This window comes from Cricetulus griseus (genome assembly GCF_003668045.3).
Source record: "Cricetulus griseus strain 17A/GY chromosome 1 unlocalized genomic scaffold, alternate assembly CriGri-PICRH-1.0 chr1_1, whole genome shotgun sequence".
Taxonomy (NCBI): Eukaryota; Metazoa; Chordata; class Mammalia; order Rodentia; family Cricetidae; genus Cricetulus; species Cricetulus griseus.
The window spans coordinates 247,277,019-247,288,894 of NW_023276807.1; positions in this window are offsets into that span (position 1 = coordinate 247,277,019).

Genomic DNA, 11,876 nt, shown 5'->3' on the forward strand with positions numbered 1-11,876 from the left:
CCAGACTTTAGACTTTATTTTAAAGTTGAAAGAACATCAGAAAATATGGTATTGACATAGAAATAGATACAAAGCAAAATAAACAGAATGGAGAGAAAAGTCATACTTATTTTAAAATATCAATATTCTCTATGCATTTGCACACTAATTCAATTTATAAATTGACTTTTATCAAGGTGCCCTAGGGGTATAATAGCAAAATCATACTGTTCAAGAAATGATACCTAAAGATTGTTAATTCATATGAATTAATTAAGTAAATAAATCAAACTTAATTATCATCATACAAAAATTCTCAAACATAAATCCTACAATGAAAAGTGTTAAATTCTTCATCTTAGACGAAAACACAGGGCAAATTTTACTAAGCTACCTTTGATTGTCACACAAAGTTTGGCCTAAGAATCTACAAATAAATATAACTTCCAAAAATTCAAATATTGTTCTTGTAAAATAATGTTCAACCTGAAGATTAAAGGGGGAATCCACAGAGAAGAAGAAATAGTTTGTGAAGCATGAATCAATAAAAGAGACGTATCGTGACTCTTCCTGGAAGCCTACAACTCGATATCCCGGCCATGAATTACTGAGTATTAATGTATGAAGCAGAACAGGCACAAAACAAAGAAGGCAATGGGACACATAATGACCTCCAATATTGTCCAAGAAAGGAAATTCAATTGCAATGACTTTCCTATGTGTACGCATTAAAGTTGCTAAAATTGAAGAGATTCACGCTCATGATTGTCACTAAAGATATGGGATCCAAGTACAAACTGAATCAATCACAGAATGTGAAAACAACTTTGTAAAGCACTGTATCAACATTTTTGAAATATGAACATTGCAAATCATATAACACAGAAATGAAACTTGTATCTATTTTCTTTTAAATATCAAAGTAAGGGTTTAAAAGAATTCTATGTGAAGTCTTGTAGAAAATGTAACCATAATCAAAGGGCAAACATTTGATGTCCTTTTAAGAAAAAAACAGACTGTTATACATTCAGTGATTCCTACTAGCCAGTAACATGGGGCTGATGTGGCCCGACATTCCACTATTGAGCCGAACAAAACCAGACAACAATGCATACTACAAAATTTCAGGTTTATCGCTTCTGCAAAATTCAATCTAATTTGTAGAAAAACTACAATTACTGACTGTAATTCAGACTACTATATGAAGTCCCAAATTTAAATGAGAATAAAAACAATTTGATGACAAAACATATTTATATGATTGATTATAATTCCCTATTATATATGTGTACATATATAACTGTATATATTCTGTAGATAAATATAGTTATATCCTTAGGTTTATAATTATGTTCTAGTTCTTCAGTTTGATTTAATAAGTAATGAAATACTGTTTTATTTGCTAATATACTATAGGGAGAAAGTTTTGATTAGAATTGTGGGAAAAATTTTGCATTTCATGTCGTACTAGTGTCCTATAAAAGTCTAAAGAAATCCACTTTAATCATTAAAATCTTCAAAGGCTAAACCTGATCTATAAGGTTTATGGTATTTCTGTCTCTTCTTTCTCTCTCATCTATCTGTACATCTCATATATATATATATATATATATATGTATATATGTATGCATATATATAGTATATATACTTATCTATCTGTATATATGTGTATATATATGCATACTTACATATTATATTTATTCAGCTTATTGGTGATGATATATAATTGTGCAATGTCAGTATAATAAATTGAAACATCAGAAGGTTTTCAAAATTAACAGTTACAGTTCTATTTTTCTTTTATGAAAATATTCAGTTTGAAAATCTATTTAATATTTCTATAATTAAATTTTTATGTCTTCATGAAGTTTTCCATGTTGTGGACTTCAGGTTGTCCACAGAACATATTTCACCAGGAATGTCGTAAATCCTATTAGAGTTGTGGAGCTTAAAAACCTAGATAAGACAGTGTGGATTCTGCTTTGAGCAAAGAAAATAGCTAGAAAGTCTTATTCTTTTTTTCAAAAAAGATACTGAACTAATACTACACATTGAATTCATTTATTCTCTGTGATTAAAATGAAACATCTGGCTAGGTTAATTATTCTACATACCTGCAGACATTCAAAAAAGGAAGATTTTTTTCAAGAAGGCACATTTATTCCTGCTCTGGGACATCATTTAAAAATTATTCTCACTACTATGAAAACAACAAACACATTTGTGTTTAATATAACATATATTTAGGAATTGATAAATGCCTTCAATTTCTCATAGCCCCTGGTCCAAATGTCATTTGGAATTCTATAATTTTTAGTCACTAAATGTTATTATGAGTACATAGTATTTTACTCTATATGTGTGCTCTGAGGTATGGATCAACACGGTCTATTCCAAAACATTGATTTTTCTGTGAAGAAAATGGACAAGTATTTACACAACAAACAATAATTAAGGCAATAAATACATGTCTGTCAAATCAGTACATAATTTATTCTCATGCTAATACCATTTATGAAAAATTGTTTTCAAATTTTGTAACTCATAAGCACTTTGAAATCATAAACAAAAAGTAAAATTTAAAGTGATCAGGTATTAGTTAGTGGAAATGAAGTAATCCAATAGCTTCGTTTTTCGTTTCCTTGAAGTGTAACTGTTACATTTTATACTATGCAGGTTTGTGGTTTTATTTTTTTTACCATTATACAAATATTTCACTTTTACTTGAAAAAGTATGTTCAGTCAAAACACAAGCAGTATAAAGTAAAAGTATTGGGATGGAACATTCAGTTAACAATATTTTCAGTTGAAAAAAAAATCCATAAAATCATCCATGACCTGCTCTTTTTTATTTTTAGTTTTTCAAGACAGGGTTTCTCTATATTGCTGTCCTGGAGCTCAATTTGCAGACCTGGCTGCCCTCAAACTCACAGAGATCCTCCTGCCTGTATGTCCAGAGTGCTGCTATTAAAGACATGCACCACAACCAACCCGCCCATAACCTCTTCTATGGTCTCCTTCTGCCAAATTTACATGAGGAGAAAGTTCAGGAGTCATGACTGATAAATCAGGATACAAAATAAACAAGTGCATCAAGATGCTACAAATTGTGCCATCAAACTCAACATAGTCACAGAAGATAAACGTGTATAATTTCTGGATGAAGTTTAAAATACCCATTACACAGTTAACAGTATCATTAACTGTAACAATAAGGAAACAAGGAGATCAGTTGTTAAGCTTATTATTTAAAATCCAGCTAATGTTGAATCCCTGATGCTCCATGAACAGTTCCAGGCAACTTTTTCCAAGATTCATGAGGAAACCATTGTATTTGTTGGATAAAAGCATAGACCCTGGAACTCCAAATTGACAGTGTAGAAGACAAAACAGAAATTTAAGAAAATTGTTCCACATGACAGTGTATTTTATAATTTTCTATTTATACTGATTTAAGAGACACATCATAAAGTGTTAGAAAGTGTGTGTGTGTGTGTGTGCGTGTGTGTGCGTGTGTGTGTGTGTGTGTGTGTGTGTGTGTGTGTGTGTGTGTGTGTGTATATGTGCGTGTGTGTGCCAATTTACTTGTCTGCTTGGCTTATAACACATTTAGTGAAACATTAAATCGAGTTTCAAAATAAATCTATGATGATTTCTGAAAAAAAAGGCTGGTGTGTCTGGTTAATCAAGGATTTTCTTATTTTCTATTTGTGTGAAAATGATTCCTTTGTTCAGTTTTGTGTCTCTGACCTTCAGACAATTAAACTAGAACAGATGCATTTAAATTTATCTGTATGTATCTTGTGTGCAATACAGTACAGGTAAGTAATTATAATTTAAAAAAAATTAAATTATGTCTTGAGACATGAAAAACTCTCAATAAATAATAAGCATTTATATTAATTTGACCTACAAATAGAAACTGAAAGAATTATTTTGTCACTCCATCTATAGACAGACATACATTGCTTTTTATATATGTCATAATCTAAAACTGTCCCCTCAAATCCCTAGATGACTATTATTCATAAATAATAGTCATTATTAATGACATATTATTTAATCATAAACTTCTTTCTGCTTTTGTCATAAATAAAGAAAACTTCTGAAATTCAGTTTTACCCCACATTCCTCTTATTTTTAATGTCATGTTGTAAATTAGTTGCCACTAGGATGACATAGATCTTTCCTGAAACCCTAATTATCATTTGCTACCACTTTAGTATTTCTGTTTTCAGCGCACTTGGTTTACTGAAATATAAGCATACTATGATTCACATCTAAAACTGAAGTAACCCTGGTGATATTTCACCAGTTCTTGGATGTGACATCCCTTCGGGTCTTTGTAGTGATACTGTTTTTCAAACTTCTAGATCATTATTAATAGGAAAACAATAATTTCACAGTACCATCCCAAATATAAGTCATGTGAACAAAGGAAAATATTCTTTAGAAATATTTACTCTCAAAATGTGAATATACTTGTTTTCAATTCATCCTTAACACATACTGTCAGTACTATGCTGAAATAGGAATAATAAATGCACTTTAGTCTTAAAGACATGAAGATACTGGAGTTCAATCAAATGTATTAATGCACTAGAAGTTAATGGTATTGAGAAGAGATCAGTGATTGTAGTTGAACCTCATTGATTAAAAATACATATAAAATTATACAAATTAACTGAATAAAATGGCCATAATGAAGTTAGTAATTTTTCTTGCCAAAATGTGGATTAAAATGTTTTAAACATAATGTATAGGTAAATTCTATTATCTTAATTTTAGACTTAATACTTAGATGCTACCTATAAAATGATAATTTTGGTTGGAGAAAACTTTGAATTCCTTTATTTTAGGAAAGGACCATTTTCATAACTTTATTTCCATTCTAAAATTATACAAGAATCATCAGACAACTTAAGTATTTTGATATTTGTTGACCTTTAACCATATGTAAAATGCCTTGAGTATCAAATAGCAAAATATATAAGACTTCCTAAAATTATATAGTAGTTTATGTGTTAAGGTATCATATAACAATTTAGAATAACTAGTTCATTTAAAAAGGATTATGGGAATAGAGGTACCCTCAATAATTTAAGAATTTGAACAAAATGTCAAAATTTGATAAACACATGGGATATATAACAATATTTGTTGGTTGCTTCAAGGTTGTTGTGCATTGTTTGATCCAACTTCAAGATAGGGTGTGTCATTTATTTTTCCTAAGAAATTTACTTTTTTTTGTTTTTTTGAGACAGGGTTTCTCTGTGTAGCTTTAGAGCCTATCCTGGCACTCGTTCCCTAGACCAGGCTGGCCTTGAACTCACAGAGATCCACCTGCCTCTGCCACCTGAGTTCTGGGATTAAAGACGTGCACCACCAATGCCCAGGAAGAACTTTACTTATTATAGAAAGGGAATATTCATAAAATATTTTATGTGTGTGCTTGATATGGAAACATTCCTTCTATAAAACAGAAAGTACACTTTAGTTATACATTCTAAAGTTTGCAAAGTCAGCCCAAATTCTCAGCATAACTTCATAAAAAATTTTCTAGTTTGTTAATGTGTTTATCATTCAAAGTTAATGTTCTCAAATTTTATCTAACTTTGGAATCATGCAGGGAATTAACCAAACTCTCCATTTTGACAACACTTAATCTATGTTAAAATGTATCCAGATGCAAATACATAGTTTCTTAAAATATGTCTGATCTCTTTACTATTGAAATTACTTGAAGTACAGGGTGGTGGGATTAACCTCAAATTAGATGAGATTATTTTCATTATATTCATTTCAATTATGTAAGATGAACAGTAATATATGATTATTTCATATCTGTTATATTAATCCAATGCCATAAGACATGATATATATTAAGAGTTGAAGTTTATCATTTTTTTCTAGAGCTTGAAAGACACATGAGAAAGTGTTCAACATCCTTAGTCATCAGGGAAATGCAAATCAAAACAACTCTGAGATACCATCTTACTCCTGTTAGAATGGCTAAAGTAAAAAATACCAATGACAATTTATGCTGGAGAGGATGCAGAGAAAGAGGAACACTCCTCCACTGCTGGTGGGAATGCCAACTTGTACAGCCACTATGGAAATCAGTATGGCGACTCCTCAAGAAAATGGGAATGAGTCTACCACAAGATCCAGAAATTCCAATCCTAGGCATATACCCAAAAGAAGCACATTCATATAACAAGAACATATGCTCAACCATGTTCATAGCAGCATTATTTGTAATAGTCAGAAGCTGGAAGCAGCCTAGATGCCCCTCAACTGAAGAATGGATAGAGAAAATGTGGTACATTTACACAATGGAGTACTACTCAGCAGAAAAAAACAACGGAATCTTGAAATTTTCAGGAAAATGGATGGAACTCGAAGAAACCATTCTGAGTGAGGTAACCCAATCACAAAAAGATAAACATGATATGTACTCACTCATATGTAGACCTGCTTTATGATACATAGTCGTGACCATGCTTTATCAGAGCTGTTTTTAATGATGTTCCTCAGAATGGTTTCCTCCAGGATGATGACTGAGAAGCTAATTAAAAAAAAAAAAATGGTGTCAAGTACCACAAGAGTAACAGAACTGCGCTGTTTTCTGGGATTCTGTTTTTTACTTTTTGTTGTTTGTTTATTTGTTTGTTTTTGTTTTTTTGTTTTTTGTTTTTTAAATGGAGTGTGCTGGATGTCTCTACAATTTTGTTTAAATGACTGCAGAACCTGGAAAAGCTGTTGCTGATATTGATGCATAACATATTGCCATTATTGCTCTCTCTCTCTCTCTCTCTCTATATATATATATATATATATATATATATATATATATATATATGCTAATTGAAACTCAAATATGTGATGAATCCAAGGTGTTTCAGAGAGTGATCACCTGTGCATGCAAATTTGATTTCATCTTTAGTAAGTAGTAAAGTTATATGCTTGCCAAAAAATAATTAGTGACACACTGGAAGACAAATGTCACACAATTTCAATTTTATGTGTAACCTAGAAATGATGAACTTAGGGGAACAGGGAGCAGAATTGTGGCTCTTAGGCTTCAATGTTCGTCTTTTAACAATGGGGAAACGATTGGTTTAAGGATATAAAACTGCAGTTGGACAAGAGGCATGGACTCTGTGAAGTCTTGAGGTCTAACGAGAGCATGATAAATATGGTTGATAACAATATGCTATATTTTAAAAGTTGTGAGATACTATACTTCAAGTGTTCTCAAAACAAAAATGATGAATATGTGTGATATAACATGTTAATTAGTTTAATTTAGCCATGCCATTGTGAAATACTGTATTGTGAATCATAATTGTACATGACTTTATTTATGAGCTAAATAAATGAATGAAAAAAAAGAAAAAAAGAGTTGAAGTTTCTGAATCACCAACAGCCAAGCTTCATTATGTGCCATGGTTATGCTATGCAACTGCTCCCTATATTGTGATAATGTACCTTTTGAGCACGCAAACCTCCTAACTACAGGACAAGCCGATATTCACTCACATTAATTCTTATTTAAATTTGACTAATGATCTATGACAACGAAGGGTGTCTTAAGAGCAAAGAATAGTAGAATAGTAGTATTTAACAAATTTTTGCCTCACTTACTAATTTTATTTGTTTAGGAGATGCTCTATTCATAATTCTCTGGTATTTCAAAGCTATTTTGTAGTTAATGCCCTTACTGTTCAGGAGATAAAGATGGTTAACACAATTCATATTTTAATAAATGAATTCATTTTAAATTTTATGATGTACTTTTTAAAGAAATCTAATTTCCTAAAATTGCTAAATTTAGCATTTGAGAGGAATGTGGATTGAATCTAGCCAAGGAAAAGCAAAAAGAACCTATCAACTCTAAGAAGCAAAAAAATAAAAAAAAAATTTCTTGTCTAATATTTTGTGAACAGATTTATTTTTTCACCTTGCTTTAAAGTGAAGCTTAACAGGGTAGAGTGGGAAGCTAGCCAGCAAAAGAGAGGCAGCAAAGGTGGCAGGAAGCACAAAAGGAGAAAAAGTAATTCACTAAAACAAATTTACTGCAAACCTTTGGACAGCAGCCAACCAGGAGGAAGCCAAAGAAAAGAAATATGTTTTAACAACATAACTTTAGCACTTAAAAATGGAGGTATGGAAAGGCAATACACTTTTCCAAAAGGTTATCAAAACCCTATTTTAGAATAAAATGAAGGCAGTCTTCAAATAAAAAAAAAACCAAATATGGTGGTTAAAAATTTTTTTGGATGTTATTGGAAATCTGAAACACACTTTTTCATGAGCATTATAAAATAAATGAAAATATAATCACCTTTCCAAAGAAAGATGTAGTTTATCATTTGGTACACAAATTTTATGACTGTTGATGGTACAGTATTTCCCGTGTATTAGGGTCTATTCAGAGGAAGTTCGTCCCACTACTCTTGAGAGAACCAGGTAATTTTTCCTCCTGACAGAAGCAACAAGACAGTGTTTCTGTTAATGGGAAGAAAATTTCTGTGAAAGGTATCTTTGGGAACATAGATCAAGCATTCTTTAAATACACAAATAACCAATAAGTAAATGAAATATGAAAGCAAGAATTTTTTTCTTTTTACTAATGTATTCTTTTGCAATTTATAATTTGACATGGAAATCTGCAATTCATATTCTTGAGAAAGCATCACCCACTGTAGTGCAGAGTGCAGGATTTTCCCTTTCTATCAGTTCTGCTTACCCATCTTAGGAAGGACATGCTGAAGTCTAAAGTTCCACTTGCTCTTAATAGTCTTAATCAACACACAAAAAACAATGAAATGAAAAGAATTCTTCACAACTTGGATGCAAGATGAGAGAAGGAACCAGGAACTTGTAGTGGATTTTTTTCTGGAGAATTAAAAGGATTCATGTTGAAGAACACTCACTTTGATAATGTGTTCAGAGTAACCAAACAATATTTGATTAGATTTAAGGTACACTACTTCAGGGAGAACCCATTAGTAATGCTGTTCAGTTGGCCAAGAACTAGAGACCAGATGGGACAGGGACCTATGGAAAAACTAAATACTACTCTTCTGTTAAAGGGTTGTAGCAATGAAGTGACCCCTAGTGACATCAAAGGTTTGATCAGCCGTTGATACAGAAGCCTTTGCCTTCAGGAGTTGGGGACAAATACACAGTCATAGTTGAACTATATGCAGAGACTGGGAGACCTTGTAACACTCCATCCTAAATAGGAGGTCTCCATCAAGTCCATCCCCTCAGAGGTCAGGTAACCCAAATAGAAGAAGGGGCAGAACAATGGTAAGAGACTGAGGGAGAGGTATGAAGGACCCCAAGGAAACAGGGCCCAACTTAATATATCCTCACAGAGATTGTAGCAGTATGCACAGGGCCTGCACAGATCAGGACCCGATGGGCCCCCACTCTGAGAGAAGAAACAGACAAAAGCCACATAACACAAAATTGAAGTCCAATTGATAGTCACTCCAAAATGAAAAATCCGTTCTCTTTAAGTGAGTCTGACAGGGAATACAAGCCACTCAAAGGAAAGGCCCCATTCCCAAAAACAGGTGGCCAACCAAAAACAAACTCAGTGACATCTTTTGAGTCTTTTTGTCTTTTGCTTTGTATAGAATTTATCTATCATCTATCTCTCTATTTACATATCTATTTATTTTTTAACCTTACAGGTCCTTGGAGTTTGTATTATGGTTCCTGGATATTTGTTTTTTATGATACCTCTGTGTTTGAAGACATATTTGTCTTTGCACCTTATATGTATTTCTTTGACTCTTTTCCATTTGTTTGTTGTTTGTTCATTTTGTCTTATTCCAGATTGTTTGGTTTTGCTTTTACCTCATGTTCTTTTTTACTATATTTTGTTATTATTATTTAGATTACTATTGTTTTCTAATGATTGACATAAACGGAGTGGATTCAGGCGGGAGGATAGATAAAGTGGATCTCAGAGGTGTTGAAGGAGGGGAATACACAAATAAATCGTGTGAAGTAATATTTTGTCAATAAAATAAAAATAGAAGAAAAAATCCAACAGTGAATGTGGGTATTCAATGAAATGCACATTTCCAGATAACATATTTGAGAGAAAATTGTGTTCTATAGAGTACTAATAGAAATACGACCTTCAATAGGATTGTTATATAACCTACTTTATTTTTTTTTCTTCAGAATGGTCAAAAATTAAGAAGATATTTTGAAGGAACGTTTCTGGAGAGATTTCCAAAATTAGGGCTTAAAGGATAGTGATGGCAGGAGAAAACCAGCTGGATTTTCCGTTTACTAGCATAAAAGCAGAGAAAAGTCTTGTTGTAATTTGTAGGGTTGAAACCACTTCAGCATCAACCAAAGTTGATGACTTTTCCCTTCACTATGGCATGACTAATGTTGTCTTTGTCCAGCTCAAGGCGAGGTATGCATGTAGCTTAGACTGTTGGTGTGACTTTATGTACCCTGGTGGAGAACCTACACAATCCCTAACAGTGATCTAAGCATTTTTCTTAATATACACCCAGATGTATAGTCCTTACTCCCCATCAAGTAAACCTCTCATTACAATAGAAGACCATTACAGAAAACAAGAACAAATAGAAACAAAGAGTTTTGGGGCACCTAAGTTTTGAAAATATTGCACAAGAACACGAAGGCCAGAGCATCAGGGAGTTTTCTGTGACATTGTGTCTCCTATTGTCATTAGAAGACACTATGAAATCTTAGTGTCTACCCTCTTATACAGCCCATGCTCACACCCTCAGATGCAGCACCCCACATGGTGCCAGACATTTACACATCAATAATCAAAGAAGAAAATGATACACATGTATTGATTTACGCCAATCTGACTGAGATAATTTCTCAGTTAAAGATTCCTCTTCCCAGATAGTTGTGTCAAGGTGAAAAAGGGTAACAAGTGCATTATGACTTATATTTTTCTATTTTCATTTCTAATGTAAGATTTTAAAAGCTAAATTAAATTACATTACCTGCTGATTTAAAAAAAATCAGATACTTTATTCCTCTCTTGCTTTGGTTTAATATAGTCATAGCTTCGGAAAATTTGGGGAAGTTAATTTAACTAAGTAGGGTGTAGAAAACATTGTCAACTGAAATGTTTCTGGAAATAACTAAATGCTAATGTAAAATCAAATGGTTGCTGAATCCAAGGTGTTTTGGCAGTGTTTGCTCATTCTGTATCATTCAACTTCATGGAGCCTTGGTTCTAGATGCAGAGAATTTCCATATTGGGCTGTGTATGATGTCACGCCACACAATGCCACTGAACAATGCCATGGCTAAAACAATTCTGCTGAGATTTAAGACCACTAAATGCTGTAAACTTCAGTGTTTACACTGAATATGCAAAGTTGTATGTTGTTACAAAGCACTATACTTTAAGAAAATAAATGTGTTAAAATATTTCCAAACTGTCACTTTTCAGTATGTATCTAATTAGTATATCAATATGTTGGGTTGTATTAGAATGTTTGATTTTAAATTCTTGGTTGAGTTACTGACATATTTCACTAAAAAATTCAGTAAATGAGTCCTAGAACAGAATTCCAATATCTTCTAAAATGTCTTTAAATATATTCTTGACATTTTATACTTTTTAAATGGCATTGAAAATTATGAAACCAAAATACTTATCAACTCTGAAAAAATATTGAGGCTTTTCTACACTTTTTACCAAATATCCAGCCTACATTTAATTCTGTATGTAAAAATAAATGAGCATACCCAGCTCATCAAAATGCAAATTTGCTATCATCTTTAATAAGTAGTAAAATTATGCATGTCCCAAAGAACTATTTTAAAATAATTTCCTTCATAATTTATTAGCACTAAATGTTTGATTTATGTAT